The sequence below is a fragment of the Passer domesticus genome, chromosome 1 (assembly GCF_036417665.1).
Source record: "Passer domesticus isolate bPasDom1 chromosome 1, bPasDom1.hap1, whole genome shotgun sequence".
NCBI lineage: Eukaryota > Metazoa > Chordata > Aves > Passeriformes > Passeridae > Passer > Passer domesticus.
Window position 1 is genome coordinate 88004576 of NC_087474.1, and position 10875 is coordinate 88015450.

Below are 10875 nucleotides of genomic sequence, written 5' to 3' on the forward strand. Positions count from 1 at the left end.
CCATGAAGAAGATGAAGAAGAAGGTAAATAAGAATGACCAGCTCCCACCCTAAAACCTACATCTTTCTTTATATATATTACTATATTCTAAAGCCTTAAACTCTAAGTTTTGCACCATGTGGTATTACACTCTTGTATTCAAACTACACACCCATAATCTCAGTTCTATCATTCAGTTTTGGAAGCCTTCTCCACGGCCTCAGGTCAAATGTAGTTTTTTCTTGGGGGTCAGTGCCTGACAGCACAGAAAATCTAAAATTCTCAGCATCCATGATTCCAACAGTTTCATACCTAAGAAGAAACCTCCCATTCCAAAAAGTGCAACTACTTTGGGAAGCAGAAGCCATTGGCTTGATACATTTACTCAACTGCCAGTGTATCAATAGGTAGTAGGAGAAGGAAATCTTGTGTCCTCACAAAAAAATTTGTAAGGGTTTGTTCTCTTCTTTTCAGAAACACAGTGCTGTCTAAACATTAATAAAAACAAATAATCTAAGTTGCATGTATCTGGATCCTTTCAACCCATGCAAGAATAAAACACCTGATAGTCTGGAACTAAAGGTACTCCAGTTTCTTAGTGTTAAAAAACCTTTATGATGTTCTGTTCAAACACACCTGATGTGAACAGCAATCTGAAATTATAAAGATCAATAACAATGTAATATTACAGGCAAGAAAGATATTGGTGAAAGTTGTCATTTGTCCCCAAAACAAAGTAGACGTACTAGAGGCATTTTGATTTTCGCAAAATTTTGTTTTAGCAGTTTCAAATAGTGAGTGGTAACTTATGAACTAAAAGATAAGATGGATAGTAGGTATGAGAAGAAAAGATATTTCATGATTATTATTCTTGCTATGTATGCACTTGTTACCTATGAAGATTAATGTTGCCATTGCTAAGATGGGAGTATAAATCTTGCATTAAGCAGCTCTCCAGGAACAATAGGTATAGGAGAAACCTGTGTTTCTTATCATAGACATAACACAGACTCCATTTACAAAAAAAATAATATGCAACAAAATTATCTGAGTGATCACATTCCTTATTGGGACAGCCCCAAATTCTTTATCATTCAATTATAGGCTCAGTTTCAGGAAAAGGCAGTGTGCCTACCACTGTCTGTTTCTATTAGACCACACATCATCTGTCTCTGTGCTGAGAGAGGGCTGGTGCTCAAGCACCAGGCTGTTGCTCTCTGCATCGTGTGTTTGCTGCACTCCTCGCCTGTGAGTGTCTGAAATGTCTTGTAAGAGTGGTGCTGTACTCTGCATCCTTGGAGCTGGCTCCAACAGGCAGAACAGTCCACATTGCACCAGGAGTGGCAGTCCCCACCTCCCACACTCCTCCAGCACTATCCTCACCAGGCTTCACACCTTAAAGCACCCCTCAACACGCTTGCGTCATAAGTAAGGGTGTACAGATCACCCTGTGAAAACCAGACTTGGACAGGCTATGAAATAACTGCCGTTAACTTTGAATATAAAAAGAAAATTCATTAAAAATTGCTATGGTTTTGGGGTCACATAAGGATGAGAGTGAAGTTGCAATGCATGTATTAACAGTGAGGGTGTGCCTAATTCTCTATGCTCAGTTTGGTTTGTTTGTCGCTAATGAAGTAGGCAGTGACTGTCATTGGGAGAATCAATAACAAGAGATTTGTATGGTAAAGGCCTTCTGAGTCACATCAAATGCTTGTTTCTATTTTTTCCAAAATAAAATACATCATAAATGGAAATCTAGGAAAGAATGAAAATTTGAGAAGTATCTGTGACACTTTTGCCTCATGTGCTTCCCAGTGTTTTTCGGTTCTGGAGTCAGAAGTTGTACATATACATTAAATAGGCATCTTTGGTCTCCTTTTCCATGAGTTTTCCCCATGTATCCTTCAGTCCATGTTATTTTTAGAATTTCCAGCATTCTTTGGAGCAGTTTTACTAGGCTACAGATACTGACTGGAGAACCAATTCCCTAAAATTGTTTTGAAGCTGACTCCTACAAAATTCATCTATCCCTCCTTTTATTTTGGACAATTTATATTCCCAATGGTCTATCAGTCCTTACCCAACCTCTCCCAGACACTCTTTTTAAAAGAGATCTATTGTAATATCTTTTTGTTTTTGTCATTTTCCCGCCAAATTTTACAGTCTTCTCTTAGTTCATTATTTGATACAAAGAAGCAGTGCAGTTTGATATATCTGTTAATCCTTGTTCTCCTTTCCTGAATCTTTTCCTGTTTTCATCGATTCTGTTTAAAAGGGAAGAGAAAGGGGTGATTCCAGAGAATTATACAATGAGATATGATGTTCTCTTTTTTCATTCTTCACTACTTTTTAAAATTATTATTACCTCTGATTTGCCTGTCTTACAAATATTGGGCTGACATTTTCATAGAGCCGTTTATGATGACCCAAGATTTTGTTCCAGAGCGATAATGACCAATTCAGGGCCCATTGTGTTGTGTGTGTAGGCCTGCTCATTCCCCTATACATGGCTTGACATTTATCTATACCGAATTTCATCTGCCATTTTACTGGCTACTCATTCATCTTCCTCAGGTTCTCATGTAATTCTTCATGGTCTACCTTCATTTTTACTGTCTTGAATAACTTGTTATCAGCAGTAAACTTTGCCACTTCACTAATGGATTCCAGTTCCAGGTCATCTATTAATATATCAAACTGCACAAGTCCCAGCACATACCTGTGTGGAATTCACTGTTGATTACTGCAAAAAATATTAATTCCTACCCTCTGTTTCATCATTAACCAAATGATGGAGTAAAGTGAAGAACTTTATCTCATGCTGCAACTAATTAAGCTCTTTAAAGCTTCGCATGACAAATTAAACCAGAAACTTAGTGGGAATCCAGGTGGGATATATCAGTCAGAATACCCTTACCCACATGCTGAACTTTCAAATATCTGTAGTATGTTTATAGTACAGGATTTCCCTTCAAGAATCTGCATTGTCTCTTCCCCAGTGTATGGTCAGATTTATGTTTATGACTATTAATTTGTGCATTATTATAGGCTATACTAATCTTCCTTGTTGGCATATCAGGTTTATGTACCCTGGATTTCTTGGAATCTCACCTGGGATCAATTTAAAAGGTACCTTCATATCTCCCAAGTACTTCAAGTACCAGGAGGATTTTAAGTAAATCTTGGGTGCATATAATTTGATCTTGCCAAATAGTCAGTGTTCTTTTGATCATTGTTGCTAATTTTATTCCACTGAATGAGGTTTAGCAGATTGTTCTCTTTCCATCAAGTTCTGGTACGTCTGCTGTTGCTTTATTCATGTTCCTTCATTTGACAGCTTATACTTTATATTGTTACCGTACAGGTTTGATTCTCTTCCCAGGACCCAGTTTAAATCATACTCTCTGTTTGACTAATTCCATTCTGTGTTCTAGCCTTACAGAGACTAAAAAAATTTTCATACCATCATCCGTAATAAATATGTCATCTCCACCTCTCTGCTGTTCTGGATATGTCTGCTTACTCTAATTTCTTCATTTAAAAGTTCACTCTCAACTTCCTTGATATTGAATGGTAGCAGCTTGACCCACTTGTCATTCAGAGGAAGTACCTCTCTTCTATGACCATCCACTATGTTAGAAGCTTCTGCTGCCTCTTAGTCCTTACTGCTGGCTTCTCAGCCCAGCATTAAAAGTTTGCCTCTCTTTCTTCATCTCCAGCACCACTGAAATGGCAGAGAGCATTACAAAGAAAACCACTTTGACGGTTTTGGTACACTTAAAACATTATTCAAACCCTAAAATCGACTCCATCTCTCTCTTTCACTTTGCTATTTTTATTCCCATGCACACCAGCTACACACCACCTCTGCTGATTCCTAGCAGTTGGTGGAGACATTTCATAAGGTCTGACACATTTGTGCACTTGGCAAGCAAGTCACCATGAAATTCTCTCTGCAGTCACAAGCCCAGCTTGCTATTTTTCTGGTAGCGATTGCCCACCACTGCAATCTGCCTCTTGCTTCCAGCCGAGCCTCTGCTTAAAGAGTCATTTCCTTGGCACAGGATGGCAGATGAGCAAGGCAGACTGGGATCCTTTACCCTTCACCCACCTGATGCCTCCCACCCTGCCACCAACCCCCAGCTGGGGCCTCTTCTTTGGTCTCAGTCCCTCTGAGATACCAATCCAAAGTGCAAATATGATCCTCTCTGTGCATCTGTGCTGTTTCTCAACAGTACTGGCTTTGCTGCCTTGAAGAAGAGATGATTAAGTACCTGTAAAAGCTCTTGAAGAATCTCTCCAGACCCTGAAATAATTGACATCACTTGCTCTAGCCTCAAAAAATTTAGAAATTAATTTCTAATGTAAATATTCAAGTCTGATTTAACAATTAGCTTAAAAAAACCCAACTAACTTTTAATTTCCCCCTATGTTTATCGATGTTTTTGACAGTCGTATCCTAACTATAATTATTTTTCAATGGTAAATTTTCACATAACAGCCTAAGCAAAAAAAAAAAAGTTACTGACCTCTATACCAGCACAGATATTGCAGAGTTCACCCAAGTATTTTCCCAGAAATCTTGATAAATTTTGTAATTTATAATAAACTTTTTAACTTTAATTCTTATAGACATATTTTAGTCAAATTCAAATTCAAAAACTCCAATACAATGGAAAATTTAAATTTTAAATTGAATATAGATAAAGCAGTCAGTTTACCATGTTTGATGAAACACACAGTATATAAACTGTATCTTCTCCATCTCACATACCCATGCGTCTGTTCAATGTTAAAGATATTGAGGTTTAAAACAAAAGCACATTCATCTACTGCCAAAAAAAATGAAGCTGCACTTACATGAAGCCAGACAATGCACTTTTCAGAGCTGATAAGAAAACAAAGAAGACCCTGTTATTTTCACACAATGCCAAATGCTGCTTGCAATATGTTCATATTTTATTTCTTTACTATTTTGTTTTCAGTAATGCCTATTATTTATTTTTAACTCAATTCATGTATGTGCCATTTTTTACTTCAGCTACTGAATAAAGAAAATATTTGAAACAGCATTTCTGTGCTGGCACCCCAGATGTATCACTTGCTTCCTGTAAATATTTGGTTTTTTTTCATTTCTGGAATATGAAGCGCAGTGACAAGTCTTTTCAAAATGGCTTTTTTTTGAGATGGATTACTTTTCCTTTCTGTAGTTCTGTATGATTTGTTTGTGAAGAACAGTGGGAAACTCATATAAAGCTTACTATATAAATTAGGATTGTAGCTATTAAGACTTTAGTTTATTATCAACATTTTTCCATTCTTTTTGTAAATCATAAATAGTTTCAAGGAATATTAATTAAAGCAAAGGTTCACATTATTTGCTGTAAAGTTACATCAAACAAAGAGAAAAAAATACATCGCATATTATCAGGGTTTAAATACTGATTAGAATGCTGAAAATTTCTAGGGAGAAGATTTTTTTGCCAGATGCTGCGCACAGGGAACTATATCTTCAAACTTCACATATTTATGTCTTTGCTCCCCATCACAAGATGGTTTTCCCTAAAAGATGATTGTACAGCTATATTGCCTTTTTAGTTGAGCATTTGACATGAAGACCTGCATTGTAAAATAGTACTCTTCCCATTTTACAGGTGGGGAATGAGGCATTAAGAAAAAAAGCAGTTTTTAGATCAATGAAAAGTAAGTGATTTGAAGGCAAATTTAAGTATAGTGATATAATCATGGTTGTCTCCTACGGGAAGTTTATCTACTTTCTATGGGTAGGTATAATAAAAAAATAAAGAGAATATCCAGTTTCTGTCAAACTAAAGCAGCACAACTTTACATGTGAAGTACTGAAACCTTGTTCCTTTGTTATCTTGTAGACTTGTGTGGAAATGATTTTCCATAATTGATATGAATATATTTTTTTAACAATTCTATAAATCCCTCTTCAGTAGTTCAAGGACCAGTACTTACATGAGAACATAAAAGCTGGAATAGTTGTTACTCTCTTCTCATTACTATTCTTGCTTGGTAAAAGAACTTCAGCATTACAGTGAAAACAAGTAAAAAGTAGTCTGTAGAAGAGAAATAGACTCAATAATTATCAACCAGTAAAAGGAAAAATACTATAGACAGCAACAGTGATAAGCCTTTAAGCTTGGGCAGTTTCAGTTCTCACCTAATAATACACAGTTTATTTGTCTGGATGCATCCTGAATATTGAGGTAGCATGTCTTTGTCACCAGTAAGCTGTAAACAAAGTCCACCTTTGCCATTTGATAACACACAGCCTTTGTTTCTGTTAAGGATCTCAGGTGTGCTTGCACATCCAGAAGCCTTTACTCAGAACAAAAGGAGCAAATGGTTCTGATGTCTTGCTGTGCTCACCTCTTCTTCTTCACATTTCTTTGTCTGACATGCAGAAATCACTCAGTTGTTTGTGTTGTTCCTTTGTTTTCTGAAATAGCCCTTAAGCAGTTCATCTGTGAGCCTTTCAGCTGCAAAATGATAGTTTTTCTTCTGTATGATCATCTACTTGAAGACAGGAGATCTAAAGTCAGTCTCAAGTATTAGGAATTATTTCATGTTTATATTTTGTGTCTTTTTAAAGTTTGATTTCCTTGTGATCTCACCCTTTTTGTTGGCATCAGGGCATAGCTGATGGCAGATGCCATTTCAAGATGAGATCCCTGCATGTCTAAAGGGAAATGTAATGGGAAGGACTGCCTAATGGAGCACCATCTATGCTAGTGTGATTTCTCTTGAAAAGCAGAGAAAGATGGTGATTGATTATGAAAATACAGATTAATATGCTATAAAACCAGTCCTCTCATCAGGGACAAAGGAGAAAAGGAGGCCTGTGGAACATGAGAAAATCACCAATTTCCTCATGCACCTTTGCTGAGGAGTCATAAGCCTAAGCAGTTTTGCACTGAAAGAGTTTATATGGTTTTTTATGCCAGTCTGCCACTTTTCCCCAATAAACCTTACATTAAGCTGAAATAGGGGATTGTCTATAATATATTCTTCTACAACTCATTAAAAATCATATCAACATCTTGACAATGTTTCTGTACCTGCTTTTCAGGGAAGGATGAAAAAGGAAATTTAGTGTGCTGCTGGTTTCCCCCAACTCACTCATCCTCAAGAGAGCCTTTGGTTTAGCTGAGTTAAAAGATGTTGAGGTTGTATCTGACCCATCCCATGCATGACTACATAATGCTTGACATATACAGATATCTGACAAATAGACCATATCTGGAGTCAGCTAATTATTAAGCTTTTGTGAAACATTGTATACAAATACACATTGGGATACAAATTGGAAAAAAATTTAAGTTTCATTAAATAATCTGTCAAATCACAGATTCTTTGAGGAGAATGAGGAAATATTAAGAGAGAATTTCTATGATAATTTGAAATAAAGACACATCCAATACTGAATTCTTCAAAAAATGTAGGCTTCCTTTTTCTCCTGAATATCTGACCACTTTTTCTGAAGTTTTTTCTTTGAGTGGCCTTTTCTTCCTCTTGCTTAATAACCTCTCAATCTGCTTCCAAGTATCTCTGGTTTCATGTATTTAAATGTGATAAATTCAGATGGAATTTCTTAGAGAACATTGGAGGTAAGAGATTCTGACCCTTTTTCTCCCCATTCTTTCCCCTTCTTTTTCTTTTTTTTATATATATATTTTTTTTAATATGGTGTGATGTTGGGTTATGAACAAAGTTTCATTTTTTCTTATATAACTGAAACGATTCACACTTTAATGCAATATGTAGAGCTGGAATATTTTGTGAGTTACTTTCACATGCCATGCAAGAGATTTTATGTTCTTTCAAAACTTACAGATGGATCCTTTTCATCAGGAAACTTTGAAGAATTTGGACACTATACATATGCTCTTCAAAATTTTATGAGTTCAACAAAGATCACTGGAAGAGGCTGTAGAGGGGGAGGGCACAGGGTTGGGCCAGTTCACATGAAAGTTCTTAATTTTTATTAAAAATTTAGGATAAAATATTTTAGGTTATGTTAAATACTTCATTCAGTTTGCTTTAATATTTTGGTATTGCCTATAATCAGCTTCTACAAGCAATACCAAATACTGACATGTCTAATTCTAGCATTTTGTGGTTCTTAGCATGCAGTGATACTAAACTTAGTTATTTTAAAATTTGACTTTCACCCTTGATAATTTGAATGCTATAAAACATACAAAACTCTCAATACTGTTCAGATAATATTAGTTCTCAATATAAATACTGTCTGTCTCAAAAGCCCTGACCAGCCTTGCACAGGAACCTTCATTCAAACTTGGGCTCAGGAACTCCATTTAAAGTTGGGTCTGGGCTCCCACTTTTGGCCTGACTTCTGCTGTGATTGTGCCATCTCCAGTCCTGTGTCTGGCCCTGCCTCCCTGGTGAATCCTGTTGCTCTCTGACATGTATCCATTATGGGCTAGTTGGTGTTTGAATATAGCACTTTTGGATTTGAGCAAGAGATGGACAATCAGGTAGTTCTCTGGTCAGGACATGTAACAACCTTACATGAGCATCTTTTGCACAGGGCTGTGGATCACATACTGTCAAACTGAACCATTTTCAAAAGAAAAAAACACTTTCATAGAATTATATGTATAATGTGTTTTTCTTTTCCAATCAAATAAGGAAACTATATTTGCCACTTTGTCAGTTGGATACCATCATCTGACTTCCATTAGGTCTTTGCAATATCTGAAATGACCTTAGGTAACCATTCATTCTGATTTCTGTCTCAGGCATTTGTTTACAGATGAATGCAGTTCAGTCATATCAGCAACAAAATTTTTCATATTATTTTTGACAAAATTCAATGGAATGATTGACAGCAAAGGAGGCCATCAGTCAATAAAGGTGGAAGCCAGTATAAATGATGCATTACCCTACTTTCCAACCTGTGAGCAAAGTCACACAGGGCACTAGGAAATGGAAACAGTGCTGAATGAAAAATAAGATATTGTGCATATGTGCAGAGCAATTTTAGCTCATGAATTTGTAAAGGTGTCAAGTTGTTATACAAACAAGAGAGGGGAATCATTCTGGTATTCTCTCATTAACTCTTCAGGACCTGTAAATCATAGTCATTGAAATTTTAAGCTAGATCCAAATTAGCCCCCAGTAACAATTGAAACTCTTTGATTGGGTGGAATCTCATAGTAGGATCTTAAATACATTCCATTAAAAAAAAACCCCAAACACCAAAACCAGGCAAATAAAATCTTATCTCACAAACATGCATGGACAGAAACTATCCCTGCAGACAAACCCATAGAATAGAGCCAAGAAGTGCATTATCTATGACTAACAGCAAAATGACTAATAGTAAAATGCACACCTATGCAAAGCTCACAAGGCAGATGCACAGTTTTGAGCAGGCATTAATGAGCTTATGAGCACAAAGCCTTCTCTAACTCCCATATTATTCTTAATATCCATCAATTTGACATGGACACCAAGCTGTGTAATGCAGTCAATATGCTGGAGGGAAGGCAATGCTATCCAGAGGGATCTTGACAAACTTGAGAGGTGGGCCTGGGTGATCCTCATGAGGTTCAACAAGGCCAAATGCAAGGTTCTGCACCTGGGCCAGGTGAAGCAGGAGTACAGACTGGGCAGAGAATGGATTGAGAGCAGCCATGAGGAGAAGGCCTTCAGGGTTCTGGTGGATAAAATCTGGACATCACTTGGCAATGTGATGGTCCTTGCAGCCATATGTTTCCTGCACTGCATCAAAGCCAGGCTGGCCAGCAGGTTGAGGAAGAGGATTCTTTCTTTCCTCTCTGTTCTTGTGAGACCCTACCTGAAGTGCTGCATCCACCTCTGGGGTCACCAGCCCAAGAACCAAGAATGTGGATGTGTTGGAGTGAGTCCAGAGGAGGGCTACAGAAATGGTCAGGGAGCTGAAGTACCTGTCCTGTGAGGAAAGGCTACTCAGTATGGAGAAGAGAAGGTTTCAGCAGACCTCATAGCAGCCTTCCAGCACCTAAAGGGGGCCTACAGGAGAGCTGAAGAGGGATTTTTTACAAGCGCATGTAGTGACAGGATTTAATGGCTTTAACCTGAAGGAATGCTTAGATTAGATATTAGAAAGAAATTCTTCACTGTGGTGGTGGTGAGATACTGGAAGAGGTTGCTTAGGGAAGTTGTTGACACATCACCCCTGGAAGTGCTCAGGGCCAGGTTGGACAGTGCTTTGGGCAATTTGATCTAGTGGAAGGTGTCCCTAGGGGCAGCTGGAACCAAGTGAGCCCTAAAATACCTCCCAGCCCATAACATTCTACGAGTGTATGGAACAAAATTTTTATTTTGACTTATCAGAGACATACTTAGGAAGGGATATTAAGGAGAAGAAAAATAAGATATTGAGTTTTTTAAACACTGTCTAGGCCTGGAACAGAAATGTAGTTACCATATTTCTACATATTTCTCATGTAACAGTGGCATTTGCTAACTGCAGACTTGAGTAAATCAGATTTATTATACCATACTGGGAGGATGAGTGATCTCAGACACATAATTAAAATGCCTTCCTAATATGTCTGCATTTGGAAAATGTTCCCTTTGAGAGCATGTGAAATTCCTTGCCAGAGGAGATCAGACTTGAAAGCTATGATTAGGTGAAGTTAAGTACAATTCACCTAATACAAATACCATTTCATTTTAGTAAACAAGAAAACAAATTAAAATGATGCTTCATGAAAAATACAATTTAAAAATTGCACTCATGTTCTCAACAGTTTTATGGAAAAATGTTTTTTTCAAACATAAGAATAGAGAAAAGTTGTTTATTTACAGATTACTCTTTGTCCACATTTATTTCAGTATGTCAAATTCAGCCTTGTT

General features: G+C 37.1%; 1 long non-coding RNA gene across 1 annotated transcript; it reads right to left on the bottom strand.

Moving 5' to 3' along the window:
- Positions 1 to 4548: 4548 nt before the first annotated feature.
- Positions 4549 to 6272, bottom strand: LOC135288641 (uncharacterized). The gene is made up of 3 exons (XR_010351666.1): positions 6170 to 6272; positions 5965 to 6065; positions 4549 to 4870 (listed from the first exon to the last, which is right to left on the bottom strand). It is a non-coding gene; the product is annotated as an uncharacterized LOC135288641 (long non-coding RNA).
- Positions 6273 to 10875: the final 4603 nt, after the last annotated feature.